Below are 24,543 nucleotides of genomic sequence, written 5' to 3' on the forward strand. Positions count from 1 at the left end.
CTACCTGCTCCAGTCACACAGGCCATGCAGATCCCGTCTTTCATCCCCATGGCTGCTCTGCCTCCGACTGCACTCACAGACCAGAGCTCTTCCTGTGCCCTGTGACTGGGTTTGACTGCTGAGGCTTGTTAAACAGCAGCTGTCATCCTCCTGGTCATGAGGAGTCATCTGGTTTAGGATCTCACAATGTACAGCTGTCCACCTTTCTTTCTTGTTGACAACCTGGGCCTCCCTGGTTTGGCCTCTTTTCCTGGCATGGCAATTGGATGACGGAAACTTGGCTTTACAGACCTGTGGAGTTTGGAAAACCCATGTGTCTAGGCTAGATCTGAAAATGTTTGGTTAAATGTGAGCTCCAGGCCACAAGCTCCTGATCTGACTTCTGATTCTGTATTTTCTGAGCAATTGAGTGTGGAAAGAGCTTGGGGAGTTGACTGCACAACCCATGATACACTCTCACCCTTGCTGAGAGCCATGGCTGGCCTGCTGCCCTTATTCCTGGGAATGGTGGAACTGATACTATGACTACAAAACTCACATGTGCTGGAGTCTTTAGGAAGAATACTCTGAATTTGAGGAAAATGTTCATTGTCAGATCCTTTCTGCAAATTAACGGAGTTTAAATTTCGACCCTGGATTTGAATTATAGCTATTTGGCTTTAGACAGGTTGCTTATTCTTTCCTATTATTTTCTTTGGTTGCATAATGAGGATAATACCTGTGTGAGGGTTAAACAGACCATAGGTAGACTGACACAGTGGTTGGCACAGGGTAGAAGTAAGGTACTTGAGTTCCCAGTTAAAGTTCTTTGAAGATAAGCTGCACATTTCTGTACCTAGTGCTTTAGTTAAAATAGTTTGGATCTTTAATATATAATTCTGTGAGGTAGGTTAAAGTTCTCTCTACACCCTTGTTATGTATGAATTTACTCAGCAAACTTTTCCAGAGCCAAGGTAACCTTCAGGGCAGCCAAGTCCAAACAGGCCTGGAGCAGTGTCACTGTTTTTCCTCCATTGCAGCCATGAGCTTGAGCTGGTTACAGGGAATAGCTCACTGTATCTCCTGGACTGTGGGAAGACAAACAGGAGTGAAGGGGCCCAGCCCTCACCACAGAATATTCTCCCAATTGTACCATTTCTGACTGAAACTTCTCGATTCCCACATGGATACATTATTGCCCAACTCCTCACTGCATACATGAACAGACCGAGGTTCTTTGTAGACACAATTGAAGGGGGATGTAAGAGAATTTTGGCAAGGGCTTGGGCTTAGAACAGGGTGGTTCACTTCATGTTTGGATTCTGCCTCCAGCGTCAGATCAAACTGGCAAGTAACAAATTCTTGGATTCTTTCTTTAAAGGGGGATAAGATAATTTATTTTCTATTATATAAATTAAAAAGGACATAATGGTGCTAAATTGGATTGAATTAGGATGGTCATTTTCCTATATATGAGTACACCTGTCTGAATCTGTGAAAAAGGAGACAACAGAGGAATTAAAGGGATGCATCCATATGGTTCTCCTATGGTCAACTCAGGGAGCTTCTCCAAAGTGTCCAGGGGATTATGACTTGAGTGTGTCCAGAAACACATAGTCAGGTAACTCCAAACTGATTTGCTAAGAGCCAACTCATTTCCCAAAGGACTGAGGTTTCTGAGATTTTCCTATAACCCTCTCCTCTGCCCAGCCCCAACTCCTAGTGGAAACAAAGGGCTGCAGACTGCTTTAAGCAGTCAAAATCTCCCCTGATGGTCCCAGGGCTGGGCTGGAGCTGAGGAAGGACAGAAGCAGGTGCTCTGAGGGAAAGCACACCTGGGCACACAGAAAACATCATGCAGCAGGGATATGAGGCCTGAGGGGCAATGTTCATGTGGGTTGAGTTTGTCATTTAGTCTTGATTTTTGATGACCTGACTTGTTTTCACATATGTACTTTTGAGAAGGTAACAGGAAATAAAGAATTGCTATTACAAAATTGAAGGGTGTTAGAATTAAATTAGAATCTGAAGTTGTTCTTTTCACTCGAAAAGAGTTCTCAAAGTGTTTGTGGCGGGGATTGTGAGGAGATGCCAGACTGATGTATGATCATGTCTCTGTAAAGTTAGCCCCTCATGATCCGGGGTACTTTCCTGGGGCCTCTGACCCCTTGGGTTGAGAATCCTTGGATAGTGAAGTGTAAGGAAGATTCCCCAGGGACTCCACTCTGGGAGGCAGCGGTGGGTGCAGAGGGAAGAACTCAGCCCTGAGAGGTGGGGATTCAGAGTTTAGTGAGTGTGGACAGGGAGGCCTCTAATAGGGCTGTGTGAGCAGGCAGGGCCTTCTCCTTGTTGGTGCTGAAGCAGACATGAGCTTAAAAATAGGAGAGATCACATGAGTGTGTTTCTTCTGAAGAAGATAGAAAGGAACCCACTTTCTGGCTTATGGAATGCCCAGCCTGGAGGGGAAACAGGTTTCTCAGTGTGTGGTTATGGCCAAGAGGGGGATTACTGTTCAGCATGGGAAGGGAAAAGGGGGTGGGGTGGAGAGGGTGACACCCTCTTATGCCAAAAGAATTCTTGGTTGCTCATGTGAGGCTCACACCACTACCTGGACAAATGAAGGGTCATTCTGGGTCTTATGAAACTCTCCCCAAAAGTTTGTTGGGGCAGCCTTTGAGAATAAGCTCACAGGGGAGGGGATTACAGAGGCCCTGCTTGGATTGGAGATTGCTGCTCCACAAGGATTTAACATCTCACTGTTGACATTTGGATTCCTCCATCTTTCACACAGTGTCCATTCAGTCCTTTCCCCCAGGAACTGCAAGGACAGAGATGTGTGCCTACTAACCAGTGGTCTGCTTGTGATATAGGGCACCTTGTGTTTCCTTGAGTTCCACCTTCCTTCCCAGAAGGTGCTGTTTATACTAGCAGCCCCACCCAGCCACAGTTCCTGAGGATCTCCTAATTGTACTTAGCCTTTGCATTGGGTCTTGTCGCCAGTTCACGTTTGTGAGAGCCACTGCCTTGAAAACTACAGTGAGGTGTCCACTCAGTGCCACCTGAAACCTCCCCTTGGTGGATTCCAGTTACTGGCTTCCTGAGCCATCTGTCAAAACAGTTGAAACTTGGCAGAATTAAAGTTGTCCCTTTTTGGATGATACTCCCAATTCTTGTTCCTGTGTTATTAGTAGCTTTCCAAGCAAAGCAAACAGTACCTCCCTGATCTGACCTGTATATCCACATATTGTCCAATCCTACACCTCTTCCCTAGTCAGGAATCCCCAGCTGTCCTAATTTTCCGTTGCTAATGCTCCCCACCCACTGCTGACACTATAGCCACTGCAGGGCTCTTAGCTAATCAGCCTCAGGCCTCACCTCCAGGTGGTTCAGTGCCCTCTCTTCCCTCTACAGGCTTCTGCAGACTGGTCCTTAGTCTCAGAACTGAATACAGAAAGGATCTAAGGTGATCGGCACACTTTTGGGTTTCTTCCCAGCCTTAGGTCATCAGACTGTTCTTGCTTCATTACAAATTATTGAAGCTCCAGGAAGATTTGCCTAACAAGAAACAGCACATTTCCTTGTACAATGAAAGTCCTTCCAAGTCAGCAGGGCAGGTAGCATAGAAGAGGAGTGTTAAGGTTTGCCAGACATGGGTTTTGGCCCTGGCTCCCATCCTGTGTCCTCAGGCTAATCACCTGTCCATAGAGCTTCAGTTTCTTTAAATGGAAAGTGTGGAGCTAGCTTATTAGTCTGACAGGAGTTAGAATGCTAATCTATATGTACTGGCTGGCAGAGAACTAGGTCCAGATATGCACCCTCCACCCCATCATAACCACATGTCATCTCTCCCTTTTTCGTGAAGTCCCTTATTGCTGAATTCTGAACAGGACATGCATTTCCCAGCACTAAAGCCTCAGTTCCTTTGTTTGGCACCCCCCTTTATGTTCTCATTCTCTAGTGCAATATTTGGTGAGGAATATACAAAATGAATGAATGAATGGATGTGCTTTTACTATGGATTCAAACATGACTATTTCATAGTTGAATTTTATGTTTGAAGGATATTAAAATAACATCCCCAAAGACAACTCCCAGAGAGAAAGGAAGACATTGTGGCCTGGGAGGAGAGAGGGGGCGATGAATGCAAATATTCATCCCTTCCCATTGACGATGAGTCCTGAAGGAAGGAGTGAATATTGAACACTGGGCCCTGAACTCTCACCTTTTCCCATTGCTGATGAATCCTGGAAGGAGAAAACCAAATAGTGAAGCTCTGGGTAACAGTGGATCCCAAAGGAAGAAGGTAAGCAATGAGCTTCATGCTCTGGGCTTTTATTCTTTCCCAGTAACATTGAGTCCTGAAGGGAAGGCAAACAAATGAACTCTGGGCTCTAAATTTTTACCCCAGGGACAATAAATTTCAAGCTTTTATAGTTGTTTTCCTGAGTTAAATTTTTAATCTGCACAACTATTCCTGACTGCCTAATTGCATGTCTGCAGTCTCTAATGATTAAGTTACACTATTTAGTGTAACTAAATCTGCTAAGATTAACTCTCAGTGTAACCTATGAAAACCCAGACCCCTTCTGTTGTAAGGGTCGGGCGAAGCGTCGGAGGGAGAGACCACAAGAGACCGGCTCCATGCAATTGGCAGAAGGGGTTTTATTGATTCAGCATGCTGAGGCTCCAGGCTCACTCAGGAAGATAGAGCAGCCCAGAGCCCAGAGCAGAGGTCAGGCAGAGCTTAAGTACACTTTTTGGAGAGGGCGGGGGGCTTTGCATACATCAGAACAAATCATCATGAGGCGCGGGAAAATTGAACAACAACTCTGAGACCTGATTAGTAGATTCATTGGCGGGAACAGATTGGACAGGGGTGATTGGTCACTTCTAAGCGGGGTGCACATTCAAACTGATTGGTTTTAGGTTCTGCGATGCCTCCGTGCCAGCTTCACAGAACCCCAGGTTATTAGACAACCAGAGGAGTCAGTGAGAATATTTACTGGGCAGTTCGGGTATTGTCCTAACAGCTACAGAGATTACAGGTTCCGGGGGTAGCAGAGGAATTTAACAATACTTGGTCTTTTACTTTTTAACCCAAGCCTTGCAGCCTAGAAACTTCACAATGTCTGGTCTTTTACCCTTTAACTTGGGCTCTGCGGCTTAGAGTCAGCTTAAAAATTTTACCTTTACACTATAACCAGGGGTCATTTTCTACCCAGAAAGTGAGCCCCTCTGATGTCTGACTTTGCTGATGAATAAAAGGCATTGCTGATCCATGAAGTCTGCTCCTGTCCTGGTTATTTGTGCTTTCATTATGGTATCGAAACTGTTTTGGTTATTTTTGCTTACAACATTGTTAAGCATTGAGGAAAAAAACAGACATCTATACAGAAATGTTTTTCTATGGGAAGTCAGTGGACTGAGTACCTGTTTGATAGTGGGGCATGTGTTTGATCATCTTTCTCTTTTGTATGGGGCTTGGAAATGAACCCAGGGGTTCTCTATCACTGAGCTACATCCTCAGCCTTTTTTATTTTGAGACAGGGTCTCATTAAGTTGCTGAGAACGTGGCTAAGTCACTGAGCTGGACTCGAAAATTTTATCTTCCTATCTCATACTTGCTGGGATTACAGTGGTCAGCAAGGCAGTGGGAATGAGCACCTATTTAGTAAAGAACATGAGGTTTTGATTCTCTTTTCCATTCCCTGGGCTAACCAGACAAGCCATGGGGAGCCTGGTCAAGAGTTTTGATTTTGGAGTCTCAGTGTGATTTTCAGATTCTGTTTCTGCAGAATCTGATGTACTCAGTGTGACCTTGGACCAGTTACTTACTCTCTTAGCCTTGGTATTCTCATCTACAAAATGAAAATATTAATTCATCATAGAATTGTTGAGACTTCAATAAGATTATGCAGGTAATCACTTGGTATAGGTGAAAAGTAAGGATTCTCCAGAAATCTCTGTTGTTTTTAATATATACCCTCCGTTTGGACTGTTTTAGATAGAGCTTCTCAAGTTCAAGGACTCTCTCTGGTGGTCTCAATCATTTATCAAGCAATTACTCCAAGTCCAGCACTGACCTTGTGAGGTTTCAAAATAGAGAAACAGAAGATCCTTCCTTCCCTTGAGGAGTTACAACCTCAGGGGAAAACAAACAATGTCTATTTACAGAAAGTGTGGTTGAAGACAAGACAAAAGAGATGTAAACATTGTCCTCAGGGTCCAAAAAAGTGGTACCTGCTGTATGGTGGAGATGGACCAGGGAAGGCCTTGAGGCTTGAGACAGGATAATCAAACCAGAAATGGGGAATGAAGCTGAGATAGAAGGGAGCACTAGTGTACAGCCACTGCATGATTTCTCAAGCCTTGTTCCTTAAAGGTGTCAGGGCCCAGCCTTCTCACTGCCCCAACTGGCAGACTTGAGTTGGCATGGGATCCAAACTAGTTAGACCTGGGAGAAACTCTGAAACTTCCACCCATCAAGAGTGATAATGTAAGGGGAAAAGAAATTATGAGCAGGTATGCTAACGTACACTATGTACCTAGCAGGTGGTGGAATTCAGAGAGATTTGGGAGTTTTCAGCACAGAGAATTACAGTAGTTATTGCCATTGACTAGAGTTTTATAGGTGAGGGGAATCGAGGGGTAGGGGAGAATACGATCTGTTTAAATGTAGTAGTAAATCCATGGATATGTTTCACAGATACCTTTTTAGTGACAGAGTAAATCTGAATTGCAAAGTTGGTTCTATTAGTCTTCTATACTTTAGATCAATGGTTATTTAAGACTCAATGTTTCTAGGAATTTCCCTAGGCTAGGGAGTAAGGAAAGGAAAGCAAAGCACTTAGGCTGAAACTGGTCATGTAAAGCAGGTTTGCTAGTTCCTGGAGGATTCTACTCTTCACACTCAGCTGCCTGGGAGTTGCCTGCCACTACAGGAAACCACAATTAGCTGATATATATGTAATTTTCTAAAGATATTTATTTTTTAGTTATAGTTGGACAAAATACCTTTATTTTATTTACTTTTATGTGGTGTTGAGGATTGAACCCAGGGCCTTGCACATGCTAGGTAAGTGCTCTATTATGAGCCACAACCTCAGCCCTAGCTGCTATACTTTAACAATAGTTTCCCATATTATATTATATTTACACAAGTGACCCATCTGAGAAAACCAGGACTGCTGGTCTAATAGCCCATGATACTGGCTCCTTAAACTAAATACCTGCCATCAGCCTACAATCAGTTAAGCCTTTACTAATGTGTGAGAGTGTCGGTATATCTGAAAGGAAGTTGGATGCTGGCCATGATTGAGTTCAGTAAGTTCTTTATTCATGAGTTAGACTGTACAGAATTCAGCAGAATCTAACTGAGTTCTCATGTACAACAATGAAAATTTAAAATAAGTAGCTCATCTAGGTTGGCTCCACAGTTTAGCTATTGTGAATTGTGCTGCTATAAACATTGATGTGACTGTGTCCCTGTAGTATGCTGTTTTTAAGTCCTTTGGGTATAGACTGAAGAGTGGGATAGCTGGGTCAAATGGTAGTTCCATTCCCAGATTTCCAAGGAATCTCCATACTGCTTTCCATATTGGCTGCACCAATTTGCAGTCCCACCAGCAATGTATGAGTGCGCCCCCCCCCCACCGCATCCTCTCCAACACTTATTATTGTTTGTCTTCATAATAGCTGCCATTCTGACTGGAGTGAGATGATATCTTAGAGTTGTTTTGATTTGCATTTCTCTAATTGCTAGAGATGATGAATACTTTTTCATATATTTGTTGATTGATTGTATATCCTTTTCTGAGAAGTGTCTGTTCAGGTCCTTCAGTGGATGAATGGATTAAAAAAGTGTGGCATAATACACAATGGAATTTTACTCAGCAATAAAAGAGAATAAGATCATGGCATTTTCAGGTAAATGGATGGCATTGGAGAAGATAATGCTAAGTGAAGTTAGCCAATTCCCAAAAAACAAATGCCAAATGTTTTTTCTGATATAAGGAAGCTGACTATAGTGGGGTGGGGAGGGGGAGCAGAAAGGAATAGATGAATTCTAGACAGAGCAGAGGGATGGGAGGGAAAGGGAGGGAGAAGGGGATTAGCAAGGATGGTGGAATATGATAGACATCATTATCCAAAGTACATGTATGAAGACACGAATTAGTTTCAACATACTTTATATAGAGAGAGATGAAAATTGTGCTGCATACACTGTAATGTAATTGTAATGCATTCTGCTGTCATTTAAAAAAATCAATAAAAAAATAAGTAGCTCATCTTATTGCTTAAGACATTTCCATCTCAATCTTTTATACTATATTAACTTGGACCTTTCTGAAATTATTGCTTTTTTCTTTTTGGAGTGAATTTTTTTTTATTATTTCACATGCATTACAATGATCTTGGCAATTCATATATTTGAATCAATTGGGGTATAATTTCTCTGGAGTGAAATTTTAAAGAAACTTTCCCCTAATACCCAGGTAACCATATTATAAAGACACTGAAATACAAAAATGCAACAAATACTAATATACTGTGATTAATAGCTCAGTTCATTAGCTGTTTTAATAAAGTAAAACTTTATAGTGAAAATAATGTACTATAAATATTCTTCATGATATGTTTACAAAATGACAGAAATAGGTGAAGACCCTCCAGGTACGACAATACAGTGAGTGAGCAAAGCTGAGCATGAAGAGGTAAGGCTGCCTGTTGAAGCCTGAGTAGCTGCTGCTGCTGCTGCTGCTGCTGTTGCTGCTGCTGCTGCTGCTTTTGTCTCTTGATGGCAGGGACTGAACCCAGGGCCTCAGGCATGCTGCAGGCAAGTGCTCCATCACTGAGATACATCCCCAGCCCCAGTTTAGTTTCTGAACAATAGAAGATCCTAGTTTGAAATTGTGTCATGATAGCTTCAAAGCATCACTGATCTTCAGTTTAATAACGCAAAAATTCCACTTTGTCAGCTATTTTAAAGCTTCAGAGAGGAATTCCTTTGGCTGTGGTGATATTTACCCCAGTACTTCCTTCCCTTTTGGATGTCTCTTCATTCTTGAGTAGGGACTTATTGTATCATCCATCACAAAATCGTACAGTACTCTCACCCAGGAATTGTACTGGGGGAGGTTGTCATAGTATTCAGCTGCTATTTTCCTCACCTGGAAGGGATAAAATACAGCAAGATGATAGCAAGTGTTACACTAGGGCCTATCAAGGATGACTGGTGAATGTCTGACACAAACAGAAAAGGATGAAATATCAAACCCCCCTCCAAGGGGAGGTAACTTTGATCCTATTCCTTCCAAACTTCCTAAAATTCTTTTATAAATAAGGATGATCTATAGTCCATACACATATAAGAACACTTTGATCATAATCCATAGTGAACTTATGTCAAAGCCATAAGTGATCAGTTTAACTGCTAGAACAAAAAGATACCATTTTTACAAAAATGTAAAATGACAGTGACAGTTTAGACCCTGAATAAACAATAGTCGAGATACTCCTGAACACTAAAATCATACTGCAATACTATGATCATAATGAAAATTAAAATTTGATAGTTTGTAAGAATTTCAAAGACATGAAGTGAAAAATCAATAAATACTAAGAGTTAGAAACCCTAAGGAATTTATCTGCCATGTATTGAATTTAAACATTGATAATAAATTCCTGATGTTTCTGTACTTCACAAAATTGTGAGAAAATGGGAAGATAAACACTTAGAATGTTTTGTGAATAGCAATGCTCAGTAAAAATAAGCAAAAAATTAACTTTAAAAAATGAGAATATTAAATGAAAGACAGTGATAAAAATATTCCACAATTGGTAAGTAATATTTGCGTAAGTTTGCATATGCTAAAAACCACTGAATTATATACTATTAATGGGTAGATTGTTATAATACTCAGTTATAATTCAGTATACCTGTTAAGAAACCACTTTATTATGTGTATCTATTAATGATGTAATAGCTATATACAATGTAACTACTATAATTTAACTATGAAATAAACACAGGGCAGTAACTGAGGAAACAAAACAAGATGTTCCTTGAAACACTGCACAGAAAGATCTGGAAAGGCAGAATTAGCAACTTTACCACTGTTTGTTATAAACTAACAAAGGAATAAGAGACCATGGAAGAGCGAGGGAAGTCTTCATTGATATACCATGTAACTTAAGCCAAGTGATGTGGATGGAACTAAGTTTTTGTTATTGGGAATGTTCCAGAAATTACAAGTAAGAGTATGTGGTTTATAATGGAAAAAATTGTATTGTTTTAAGGGTTACTGGCCTTCTCTTTAAACCATATCCCCTGAAAAATGATAAAAAAAAATTCACTTCTCCAGTCACAGAGGAGGCAAACAAAAGCTACATTCTCACTTCAGAGCAAAATGATACCCAGGAGCTGGGAGCTACCATCATCATTTCAGACACTAGGGTGCTGTTTTTTCCATTTTTATTCTGAAAATATGAAACCTACTGAAAAGTTTAAAGAATAGTATAATGAACTCATATGCCCTCACCCATTTTACTAATGATTAACCCGGTGACATGCTTTCTCTCTATGTATACTATATCATTTATAAAAACACACACTTTTTCCTCCTTTCTAAATCTTTTGAAGGTAAATTGCAGACATTATGTGACAACTTACCTCTAATATTTCACCCCTAAGTATTTCAACATGTATCCCTAACAGCATTCTCCAAAAAAGCACAACAAACACCATTACAGTAAAAGTACAATATACTAAGTCTGTTGTCAAGGTAAAGAGATAGTCCCTGCCTGGGGGAATTTATAGTATTGGAAACTGCCATCGATTAATTTTGCAGATCAATTATGCAGAATAGCTGTACTTTTTTTTCCCTTTGGTACTGGGGTTTTAGCCCAGGGGCTCTCAACCACTGAGCCACATCCCCAACCCTTTTTATTATTTTATTTAAGATAGGGTCTCCCTGAGTTGCTTAGGACCTCACTAAGTTGTTGAGGTTGGCTTTGAACTCACGATTCTCCTGCCTCGGCCTCCTGAGCTGCTGGGATTATAGGCATGGGAAACCATGCTGGACAGGTTTCTGTACTTTATCATAAACAAATATATAACTCTTAGCAAAGCATATAGGATTAATAGCAATGAAGGTTCCATGAACTGTGCCTACTTTGCAGGGTTTTTCTGAATTATTTTACCAGATAATAGATATTATATATCCTTCAACACTTTTGTACCATGAATTTTAAGGATCCATGAGAGAGAAGCCTTTGTAAAATTAAGCTGGCAGGGCTAGGGTTGTAGCTCAGTGGTTGGCGCTTGCCTCACATGCGTGAGGCACTGGGTTCGACCCTTAGCACTACATAAAAAAATAGATAAATAAAACAAAGATATTAGGACCAACTAAAAAAAATGTTAAAAAAAATTAGGCTGGCAGACCCAGGATTTTTTTTTTTTTTTTTTTTTTGGAGGTGGGGTGTACCAGGGATTGAACTCAGGGGCACTCAACCACTGAGCCACGTCTCCAGCCTTGATTTATATTTTATTTAGAGACAGGGTCTCACTTAGTTACTTAGCGCCTCACCATTGCTGAGGCTGACTTTGAACTTGTAATCCTCCTGCCTCAGCCTCCCAAGCTGCTGGGATTACAGGTGTGTGCCACTATGCTCAGCTCAGGCACAGGATTATTTTTTAAATATTTTTCCTTCTTAGTTGTCAATGGACCTTTATCTTATTTATTTATATGTGGTGCTGAGGATCGAATCCAGTGCCTCACACATGCTAGGCAAGCTGTCTGCCAGTGAGCCACAACCCCAGCCCCAGACACAGGATTTATGTTTTTACTTTTTATTTGTTAATCTTTGCAATAGTGCGGATTGAACCCAGGGTCTCACACATGCTAGGGAAGTGCTCTGCCACTGAGCTACATACCAGTCCAACTCCCTTTTTTTCTTTTTTGTAGACCAGTAGTTTAAACTGACAAAATATACTAGATTCTTTAAAATGAGTCAGTCAAAACTAATTTTCTTATATACCCATCATAAATCAAAATATGCATCAAATCTTTTACTTACAGGTGGGAGGATTTTTCCAGGAACATTAGGGAAGTCATGATGTTCATTGTGGTAACCCACATTGAAGGTGAGTGAATTCTAAGGCCCATAATATGAGTAAGTTTCATGCCCCTTTAAGAACATGTAATGTTCAGCTATGAAATGTCCAGAAATTGGGTGCAAACCCAGACCAAGCAGGGATGCTGCCAACAAGTAGACTCAAGATTTAATTCCCAAAACGTAGTAAACTATAATGTCAAAAGTGATCTGGGCCACAGTATTGATAATTTCCAGATGAGAAATTGGTTTGGGGTTGATGAGCAGAGGTCGAAAAGCATAAAAGAGAGGCTGAAGAATAACCCATCTGAAAGTGGTACAGAAGAACCAGCCCTCAAAATCAGTAGGAATATCCACATTGATGCCGTCAGCTCCAAGATATCGATGATGATCCATGTGATACCTCTTAAAGGAAATTGAATATGGAACCCCAACAGAAAGATTGGCAAACATTCCAAACCAGGGATTCCACAGTGCCTTGTGGTGGCCAAAGGCAAAATTGTGGGAAATCTCATGAATAGTCAGTCATTGAGTGGTTAATGCAGCTGCCAAAGACGTAGGCCCAAAATATGACCCATTTCCAGTCCAAGTCTTTTACTAAGTAAAATGCAACCAGCTGGGTGAGAACCATTATAATTATAATCCATATCAAGTTGGAATCAGGTTTCATCAAGGATTTTTATCTCTGAATACTTTGCTGTAAGAAAAAAAATCAGGAATGTAGAAAAGTACCTAGTTACTCATGAATTATAATAACACATTATATTATATAATAACACATTAACTAGGCTTTTTCATCTCCAAATGACAATATTCCCTCTATTCAAGACTTTACCAAATGTTTACCTACTACAGGGAAGGATTGTATTCTGATAGTAAAGTTTGTAAAATACTATGACATCACAACTCGATATTCATGCAAGAAAAATTAGCCCCCAAATATAGAAGTGCTACATTCTAATGTATTAAACACGTCTTACCTTTGGTTATATCTCCAGCATATTTATCTTATGTAAAACATGATTAAATCAACACATGTGACAAAGGATAGAACACAATATATATTCTACAGGTATTTTTAAGACTATGAAACTTATATTTTTATAGTTCTCTCAGACAAATCACCCCAAGCAATTCTGTAGTGAAATTTCACAAGCAATAACAGTACATAAAAGTCAGAAGTACAAGGAAGTCATTATAATAAAATGGAGAAAGAACAATCTTTTCAACAAATGATGCTGGAACAACTGGTTATAAACATTGCAAGAGAATGAAGTTGGATGCCTTCCTTAGATCATATGAAACAATTACTCAAAATGAATCATAGACCTAAACTGAAAAAAGCTATAAATCTCTAAAGAAAACATTGAAGTACATCTTCATTGCTTTCATGGTTTCTTATATATTATATCAAAAACACAAGTGATGAAATAGTAAAGTAGATAAAGTGTATCAAAATCTCTGCTGTTGTAAATGATACCATCAAAAAAGTGAAGAGAGTCAGGTATCAGGTAATATAATATCTCCAAAATAATGCAGTTTTCTAGCAACAGATTCCAAAGAAATCAATAAGGATGAAATGCCCGGTAAAGAATTTTAAAGAATGGGGCCAGCTGGGTGTAGTGGGTGGCACACACCTGTAATCCCAGTACTCAGGAAGCTGAGGCAGGGGGATTCCAAGTTTGAGTCCAGCCAGGGCAATTTAGAGAGGGCCTATCTCAAAATTTAAAATAAGGCATGGTGGTGCGTGCTTGTAATCCCAGCAGCTCTGGAGGCTGAGGCATGAGGATCGCAAGTTCAAAGCCAGCCTCAGCAAAAAAGAGGCACTAAGCAACTCGGTGAGACCCTGTCTCTAAATAAAATACAAAGTAGGGCTGAAGATGTGGCTCAGTGGTTGAGTGCCCCTGAGTTCAATCCCTGGTATACACTACACACACACACACAAAAAAAATTTGAAATAAAAAAGGGCTGGGGATATAACCAAGTGGTAGAGTATCCTTGGATTCAATCCCCAGTATCACACACACACACACACACACACACACACACACACACACACATAAACACATACATCCTAAAACTGAAAATACAATCCACAGAATAGAGATTTTGTTTGAATGATCATTTATCTCACAAGGGAATTGTGTCCAGAATATACAAAGTAGTCTTAAAATTTTACAATTAATAAACCAGCTTAAAAACAGGCAAAGTATCCAAATGACATTTCTCCATAAAAGCCATATACATGGTCCATAATCACATGAAAGATATTTAACATCATTAGTCATTAGGAAAACAGAAATTGAAACCACAGATTCAATTTCACACCCATTAGAATGGCTATAATAAAAAGAAGATAAGCAATAACAAGGATGGGGAGAAACTGGAACCTTCCCAATTGCTAGTAAGAATGTAAAATGGTGCAGCTGGGTTGGGGTTAAATGTCAGTAGTAGAGCACTTCTCTAGCACAAGGCCTTGGGTTTGATCCAGCACTACAACAAAAATTGAAAATTGGAAATACAGCTGCTTTGGAACATAATTTGGCAGTTCTTTAAAATGTTAAGCATAGAATTACCAATTGCTCAGTAATTCCACTCCTAGATACCTACCCAAGAAAAATGAGAACATACATCCATTCAATACCTTCCACATGAATGTTCATAGTAGCCTCAGAGAGCAAACAACCCAAATGTCTGTAGAATAAGTGAAATGTGTACAGCCATACAAAAGAATTAATATTTGACCACAAAATGGATGACATCCTGACACATACTAGAACATGAATGAAACTTAGACTACATATTGTATGATTTTGTTTATATGTCCCCAACAGGCAAATACATAGAGAGAAAGTAGATTTGTTGTTCCCTAAGACTGGCAAGTAGTAGTAGAGGGATATAAGAATTGCTAACGGGTTCAGAATTTTTTTTTTTTTAAAGATAACGAAATGTTCTAAAATTCAATGGAAGAGAATTAAAATGCAAATCAATTGTTTAAGAACACATTTTGGCCAGGTGCTGTGGTGCATGCCAGAATTCCCACCTGCTTTGAAGACTGAAGCAGGGGGATCACTTCAGCCCAGGAGTTCAGGAACAACCTGTGCAAAATAGAGAAAACCTACCTCCTAGAAGAGAATAAAGGGAGGGGAAAAGGACATACTGGGGACTGAAATTAGAGCAAATTATAGTCCATGCTTTTATAATTATACCACAATAAAGCCTAATGTTATGTTTAACTAAAAAGAATCAACAAAAAGATGGAAAAAGTATAAATAAAATTAGATGGTGGTGTGATGCTCTAAAAATTCTGTGACTATACTAAAACCCAGCAAATTGTAAACTTTAAGTAGGTAAATTTTATATGTGACTTATATTTCAATAAGGCTGTTAAAAACATACTATTTCTCTGTGAAAGTATAGCAGTAAGGGAAGTATTGTGATTCATTCTTTTTTGGGGGGGTTTACTGGGAATTGTACTCAGCGTTTTACACCTACATGCCAGGCAAGCACTCTACCACTGAGTCACATCCCCAGCCCTCTTATGATTCATTCTTCTTTTACCCACTAATAATGGTCTAGTCCCTAGCTCTTACTATTATCAAACAAATGCCCTTTGAGTTGTTTTTCCCCTCCCATCCTAGTTTACTGCTGACATTTATAGCCATTGCAAAACAAAATGAACTTTTGGTCTTTCTTCAGAAAGCACAGTAGCTCAGTATTTTCAAATGATACAAGGATGTAATAATACCTGAGAGATTAAGTGTGCATCTCTTGAGAAGATGACTCACCTTTTGCCAATTTATCAGTCAGTAAATATTTATTGAGTCTTATAATATGTGAGGCACTGTGTGGTATAATGAGGGCGTATAATTAGTTTATTCATTTACAAAATGTTCTTGAGTATCTTTTAAGTGACACCTCTATCCTAGAGCAAAAGGAGACAATGTACATGAGATATCAATGTATGAAACTAGTACATAACTATAAAAAGAAATGCTTAACCATATTCTACATAGTATCATGTAGATTATTAAAAAAAAAACTCGTAATTACCTATGCACGGACTAAGACATGTAATGAGGGGAAACAAAAATACAAAGCATGAAAGGTATAACTAAACATTCTAACAACCTAAGAATTAATTAAGCATAGACAAATTAAATGAAATTTCTAAGTATAAAACTGATGGTTCTGAGTGGTAGTTTTGATATTTCATTGAAAAAATAAGTAAAACTAAAATATATACACATACACACATGTGTATACTTACACATACCCCCACACTTCTCTTTCTACAGCTACCTATTTCACTTAATCTAATTCTCCAATTCCATCCATTTTATACAAATGGCACAGATTCTTTCTTGCTTGTGGCTGAAGAATATTCTATTGTGCATATATTCCACATTTTCTTTATTCATTCATCTGATGATGGGAACCTAAATTAATTCCATATCTTAGCTATTGTGAATAATGTCATAATAATCATGGTGTACAGGTATCTCTTTGGTATGCTGATTTCATTTCCTTTGGATATATACTCAGTGAGATAGTTGGATCCTATGCTAGATCTAGTTTTAGTTCTTTAAGACTTCTCCATACTATCCTCCATAATACCTGTACTAATTTACAATCTCGACAACAGTGTATAAGATTTCCTTTTTTTCCACATCCTTGCCAGAATTTTTTTTAAAAAATAGCATATATATATATTTTTATAATAGCAAGTCTAACAGGTAAGATGGGTCTCATTTTAGGCTTTTTTCCTTTTTGGTCTTTTTATTTTTTTTGGTATCTTCTTAAATTTCTTATATCAGTGTTTTGTAATTTTCACTGTTGAGGTCTTTTATTTCCCTGGTTAATTTTATTACTAAGTATTTAACTTTTTATAGTAAGGTGAATAGAATTGCTTTCATATTTTCTTTCTTATCAAATTCATTGTTGGTATATAAAAAAGCTACTGATTTTTTTTGTTATGTTGCCCAAGCTGTTCTTGATCCTTCTAACTCAGACTTTAGAGCCTCCAGCCACTATACTCATGAGCCATCACACCCAGCTAAAAAGCTCCTGATTTAAAAAAAAAATAGTTGTAGATGGACACAATACCTTTATTTAATTTATTTTATTATTTTTAATTTTTTGTTTGTTTTAATTAGTTATATATGACAGCAGAATGCATTTGTTTCATTGTACACAAATGGAGCACAGCTTTTCATTTCTCTGGTTGTACACAGTGTAGAATCGCACCATTTGTGCAATTGTACATGTAATAATGTCCTAGAGTAATAATGTCCTTCTCATTCCACTATCTTTCCTACCCACATGCCCCTTCCTCTCCCTCCCCTTTGTCTAATCCAAAGTTCCTCCATTCTTCCCTTGCCTCCACCCTCCATTATGGATCAGTATCTTCTTATCAGAAAGAACATTCGGCCTTTGATTTTTGGGAATTGGCTTACTTTGCTTAAGCATGATATTCTCCATTTACCTGCATATGCCATAATTTTATTCTGTTTTAATGCTGAGTAATATTCCATTGTGTATATATACAACAGTTTCTTTATCCATTCATCTAGGTTGGTTCCACAGTTTAGCTATTGTGAATTGAGCTGCCATAAATATTGATGTGGCTGTATCACTATAGTATGCTGATTTTAAGTCCTGTGGGTATAGACTGAGGAGCAATTGTACATGAGGATCAGGATAGCTAAATGGTGGTTCCATTCTAAGTGTTCTAAGGAATCTCCATACTGCTTTCCAGAGTGGTTGTACCAATTTGCAGTGCCACCAACCATGTGTGAGTGTCCCTTTTCCCCCCGAATCCTCACCAACACTTATTGTTGCTTGTATTCTTGATAATTGTCATTCGGACTAGAGTAAGATGAAAAAAAAAAAGAATCAATAAATGGGATGGATTCAAACTAAAAAACTTCTTCTTAGCAAAAGAAATGATCAATAATGTGAAGAGAGTGCCCATGTAGTGGGAGAACATCTTTTCTACACACACATCAGAGCACTAATTTCCAGAATATATAAAGAACCCAAAAAACTTAACACCAAAAAAATAATAATAATAACCCAATCAATAAATAGGCTAGGGAAATAAACAGACACTTCTCAGAAGAAAATATAAAAATAATCAACAAATATATGAAAAAATGTTGAACATCTCTAGAAATTAGAGAAATGCAAATAAAAACTAAGATTTCATCTCACTCCAATCCGAATACCTTTATTTTATTTATTTATTTTATGTGGTGCTGAGGATTGAACTCAGTGTCTCATATGTGGTAGGAAGTGCTCTACCACTGAGCCACAACCCCAGCTCCCAACACCTGATTTTTTAAAATATGATTTTGTATCCTGCTACTTTACTGCATTTGTTGATGGGTTCTAACAGTCTTTGGAGTCTTTAGGCTGTTCATGTATAGAATCCTACCATTGGCAAATAGGGATAATTTGACTTCTGCCCTTCTTATTTGTTTATATTGTATTTCTTTTTCTTGCTTGTTTTGGACAAAATTTTTTAGTACTTTATTGAACAAGAGCAGTGACAGTAGCACTCTTATCTTGTTTCTGATTTTAAAGGAAATTCTTTTAGCTTTTCCCCATTCAATATGACAAAGGCTATGGGTTTGTCATATATACCCTTATTATGTTAAGGTCTGACTCTTCTATACCTCATTTGTTTAGGCCTTTTATCATGAAGGGATGCTGAATTTTATCAAATGCTTTCTCTGCCTCTGTTGAGATACTCTTTTTTTTCCCTTCATTCTGTTGACATGACGCATTGTGTTTACTGATTTGCATATGTCAAACCACATTTTCATTTCTAGGATGAAATCATCTCAATCATGGTGAATGATCTTTTGTGTGTGTGTGTGTGTGTGTGTGTGTGTGTTGCTGGGGATTGAACCCAGAGTCTTATGCATGCCAGGCAAGCACTCTACCAACTGAGCTATATCCCCAGCCCGTGAATGATCTTTTTGATGCATGTGGAATTAGACTCCTTAGGATTTAGTTTTGTTGAGGGTTTTATATCTATGTTCATTAGGGATATCGGTCTCCAGTTTTATTTTGTTGTTGTTGTATCCTTTTCTTGTTTTTGTAATAGGGTAATGTTGGCCTTACAGAATGAGTTTGGAAGGTTTCCTTCCTTTTCAATTCTTTGAAATAGTTTTTAAAAATTGGCATTAGTTCTTTTTTAGAAGTTTAGTAAAATTCAGCAATGAAGTCATCTGATACTGAGGTTTTTCTCTGTTGGGAGATTTTATGTTACTGATTCAATCTCATTACTTGTAATTGGTCTATCCAGGTCTTTTATATCTTTATTCAATTTGCTAGATCACATGTGTCCAGAAATTTATCAATTTCTTCTAGTGTTGACAGCCACAACCGAAGGGGCCCCAGCAAACTTCCAGCTGCCAGCAAACTTCCAGACTGCCGGCTGATGATTGGCTCACAGCGGCCCCAGCAACATCTAGCTGATTGGCTCCTCTGCGGTGATGCTCATTGGGCTGTTTCCCTGCCCTTTCAGACCACGGAGCTGCTCATTGGGGGACTTTTTTGGCTCCGCCCATGAGACCCAGCCATCAACCTCAAGAGCAGGAGGATTGTGGGAGGAAGAGGCTGGGTTGGAGTGTGTGGCTTGTGGGAAGCCGGTGGTGGCAGTTGGGCTCTGAGGGTTTTTTCCTGAGGAGCTGTTTTGTTTGGCGTGTGTAGTTCTAAAAATAAAGTTAGTTTCTTTTGACAAGTGGCTCCTGAATTGTGCCCATCCAGACTGCGGCATTCTAGGTTTCCAGTTTGTTAGTATATAGTTTTTCATAGTAATCCTTAATGATCCTGTGCATTTCTGTGGTATCAGCTACAATGTCTCCTGTTTCATTTCTGATTTTATTTATTTGGGTCTTGTCTGTTTGTTGGTTAGTTTAGCTAACATTTTGTCACCTTTCAGTATATCAACTTTTGTTCCAGTGATTTTTTTTTGAGAGTACAAGGATTCTAACCTGAGGCTTGCATAGCCATACTAAGTTATATCCCTCAACCTTTCATTGATCTTTAGTATTCTATTCTGTTAGGCTCTATTTTGTTTATTTTTGCTCTCATTTTTGTTATTTCTTTCCTTCTACTAGTTTTGGATTTGAGTTGTTCTTGTTTTTCTAAGTTCTTAAGGTGCATTATTAGGTTATTTGAAATCAATTTTTTAAAAATGTAGGCTCTTATTGCTATCCGATTTCTTCTTAGTATTGCTTTTGCTGTATCACAAGTTTGGCATATTATGTTTTCATTTCATTCAAGAAATTAATTTCCCCTTCTGACTTTTTTTGATAACATCTCATGTGTTTAAAAGTGTGTTGTTCAGTCTCTGGTTTTTGTTATGTTTCCAAAATTTCTTTTGTTGCCGAGTTCTAGTTTTATTCCATTGTGATCAGAAAAGATATAAGATATGATATCGAATTTTTTTGAATTTTTTAAAGACTTGTTTTGTGGCCTAATACATGGTATATTCTAAAGAATGTACCATGTGTTAATGAAGACAATGTATAATCTGCAATTGTGGGAATGTTCTGTAAATGTAAAGTCCATTCAATCTATAATATAGTTTAACTCTGGTGTTTCTTTCTTTAATTTTTTTTTGGTATATTGGGACTTGAACCCAGGGGCATGCTTAACCAATGAGCTATATCCCTACCCCTTTTTATTTTATATATTGAGGCAGGGTCTTGCTAAATTGCTGAAGCTGGTCTTGAACTTGCAATCCTCCTGCCTCAGCCTCCTGCGCAGCTGGGATTACAGGCATGTGCCACCATATATGGCTAACACTAATGTTTCTTTGTTGAATTTTTGTCTGGATAATCTGTCCATTGATGAAAGTGGGGTTTTGAAGCCCATCACTTTTATTGTATTGGAGCCTTTCTCTCCCTTTGGAGCTAATAGTGTTTGTTTTATAAAATTGGGTGCTCTGACATATAAATTATAATCATTATATCTTCTTGTTGAATTGATCCCTTTATCATTACATGGCACCATTCTTCATCTCTTAGTTTTTATCTTAAAAGTCTCTTTTGCAACCAGGTGCAGTGGTGTACATCTGTAATCCCAGCATCTGGGGAGGTCAAGGCAGGAGGATTGTGAGTTCAAAGCCAGCTTTAGCAAATTAGCAATGCCCTGAGCAACGTAGTGAGACCCTGTCTCAAAATAAAATATAAAAAGGGTTGTGAATGTGGCTCAGTGATTAAATGCTCCTGGGTTTAATCTCCAGTAACTGTTCCCCTGCAACCCCCCAAGTCTCTTTTGTCAGATATAACTACAGCTTTCTGTTTTAGGTTTTTATTTGCTTAGATATTATTTTCCATCCACTCACTTTCAGTTTGAATATTTATTAGTAATACTAGTTTGTTATAGGTAGAATGTTTTGTTTTGTTTGTTTGTAATCCTTTCAACCAATCTACATCTTTTTAAAAAATTTTTTTAGTTGTTGATGGACCTTTATTTTATTTCACTATTTAAATGTGATGCTGGGAATCGAACTCAGTGCCTCACGCATACAAGGCAAGTGCTCTACCACTGAGCCACAACTCCAGCCCTTAATCTACATCTTTTAACTGGATAATTTAGTCTATTTACCTTTAATGTTATTCAATAATAGGGACTTAATCCTGTCATTTTCTTCTGATTGTTTTGAACATTTTTTGTTCTTTTACTCTCTTGTTCTTCTTTGTGATTTAATGGTTTACTATTGTGATGTTTGATTTTTTTCTAGTTTTTTTTCCAGTATCTACTATTCTAGAGGGATTTATGATTTTTATATGCTTTCATGATGATAGTTATCTTTCACTTCTGGATGTAAGACTCCCTTAAACATCTTTTGTAAAGTTGATCTGGCAGCCATGAATTCCCTTGGATTTTGCTTGTCTTGGGAAGTCTTTATTTCTTCCTCATATCTGAAAGCCTTGCTAGGTATAGTAATCTTGGTTTTTAGTTATTTTCTTTCAGGACTTGGAATATATCATTCTATTTCTTCCTGACCTTCAAGGTTTTCTGCAGAGAAATCTTCTTTTTTTTTAATTTTAATTTATTTATTTTTTAGTTTTCAGCGGACACAACATCTTTATTTGTATGTGGTGCTGAGGATCGAACCCGGGCCGCACGCATGTCAGGCGGGCGCACTACCGCTTGAGCCACATCCCCAGCCCGAGAAATCTTCTTTTAGTCTAATGGGGATCCCCTTAAATGTGACTGGGTACATTCTCTTACAGATTTGAAAATGCTTTCTTTCTCTTGTACTTTTGACAATTGGAAGATAGTACACCACGATGGAGATCTTTTCTGGTCATGTCTACTTGGAGTTCTATAAGCTTCCTGAATTCGGATATCCGTATCTTTCCCAAGGTTGGGACAGTTTTCATTGACTAGGTAATCCATTCTTTTATTTCATTGAATAGATTTTTTCTGTGCTCTTAATTTTTTCTCCTCACCTCTTGGTATTCCAAAATTTTTGTTCATTTAATGGTGTCTCAGAGGTCTTGAATGTTCTCTTAATCCTTTCTTTTTTTTTAACATCTCAAAAAAAGTTGAATTTATTATTTTACAAAAACATTATAAAAATCAAAATCAAGTTGTTACATAGACTGGAAGGTGACATATTAATTCTTTTCATTTCCAAACTTCATCAAGCAGTCACTACATTTATGAGGTAAGTGAGCAGAATGCTTGAAATCTAGATGAATTTTAAGATTTTTTTATCTGTCCTGTTGAATATTTGTAATATTGACATAAATAAATCCCTTCGGATAGATGTGAATTTAAATGCTTGCAATATTCAAGCATACTTGAAAAGCCTTTTCCATAGTCATCACAAACATGAGCAAATGTTTTAGTATGTTCAATAGCAAAATGTCTGTTAACATTTGTATGAAATCTACTCTGAAAACCACATACTTGACGTGCAAAGAAGTTGTTACATTTGCCAAAGGTAATTTTGCTTAAGAGGCTATATTGTCCATGTTCTCCATTGTTCTGGAGAACTTATCGTTTCGTTCTATTAATTTACATGCATGCTCATTTACCACATGGCTATGTAAGTCTTCTGGATCATTTGTTTCATGTTCATGGAACTGACACAAGTACTGTTCGTCACAGCTATGTTCGAATGGCTCAGTGGTAGAGCGCTCACTGAAATGCAGGTAGAGTTCACTGTTTGAGGAGAACTGCATGTCACACTGCTCACACCAATACAGGTGATCACTAAAGTGAGTGTCTGCAGTGTGTTGGTAGAGGTTCTCAAAAATTACTGTCCTATAATTTCAGTATTTACAAATGTAGGGATCCTCTTGTAGTTTGGCATGTTTGATCAGAAGCATGTTGGTAGAGAAAGCTTTCCTTGCATATTTGACACACATTTGAATCAGTATGTTTATGCTTCAGTATCAAATGCTGCTTTAAATCAGAAAAATATTTACTATTGAATTCACAAAGTTCACATTTATAGAGACCACACTTATTAGCTCTCAGTAAAGGCCATTTCTGCTGGGCAGTCACATTCAGAGCTTGGCTCTTGTCAAGAATTTTACAAAGTTTAGCTGGTGGTTCTTCATCCCTTTAGTCTTGGAGGCTCTCTGAGGAATTGTTTTCTGTCTCTATGTCATAATTTTCAGAAATCGCATGTACTTCTACAGGAATGGGGACATCTTCAGTGTTGTGAACTTGTATAGGACTCTCCTCTTGAGTTTGCTGGTTAATTGATTTGGGTGAGTCACATTCTTCATCACAAATTTCTATATAAGCAGATTTTTCTGTAGAAAAGGCAGTGTGGTCTATCATTCTAAGTATAGGACTGGGAACCAGATAGTTCTGATTTCTGTTTCTGGCCTTGATTCCATCTTCAATTTTTGGCAAGTCATTTGATGTCTCGGTATCAGAATAATCATCTTTGTTGTCAAAATACTTTAGTCTCATACATAGAGCAGACACTGTAACAATGATCAGATAAAATCCATTGAACCCATCTGCAGTTCTGCTTATTCCAGAGGAATCTGAAGAATGAGAAGGGTGTAAGGCCTTCCTTTTCCTTTTTTAGTATACTCATTCATACCTTTTCAATTTGGTATAATTCTTAATATTGCAGTGAGGAAAAATGAATTACAAAGTTTCCACAGAGAGCAAAAAACAAAACGAAACAAAACCACACCTCAATTTTACTGATGAAGAAACATTCAGTGAAAGTCAAGTCAACTAAGAAATGGCAAAACCAGAGATGCAAATATGGCATCTGATTCCTGGGCGTTGAACTGTATGTGGGAATGTCCTCATGGCACTGCCACCAGCAAGTTACATCTTGTTTCAGTTCTTACTCAGCCAGCAATTAGAAGGAAGGGAAGACAGTCACTGCCTGCACTGCTCACTTCAGAGGCCCCTCTTCTTTTTTTTTTTCCTTTTCTTTTGTCTGTCTGA

At 38.3% G+C, this 24,543-nt stretch overlaps 2 pseudogenes; both read right to left on the bottom strand.

The window, feature by feature from the left end:
• Positions 1 to 12,766, bottom strand: LOC143412080 (sphingolipid delta(4)-desaturase DES1-like; annotated as a pseudogene).
• A 9,938-nt stretch (positions 12,767 to 22,704) lies between these two features.
• Positions 22,705 to 24,048, bottom strand: LOC143411996 (zinc finger protein 639 pseudogene; annotated as a pseudogene).
• Positions 24,049 to 24,543: the final 495 nt, after the last annotated feature.

This window comes from Callospermophilus lateralis, chromosome 13, assembly GCF_048772815.1.
Source record: "Callospermophilus lateralis isolate mCalLat2 chromosome 13, mCalLat2.hap1, whole genome shotgun sequence".
NCBI classification, from domain to species: Eukaryota; Metazoa; Chordata; class Mammalia; order Rodentia; family Sciuridae; genus Callospermophilus; species Callospermophilus lateralis.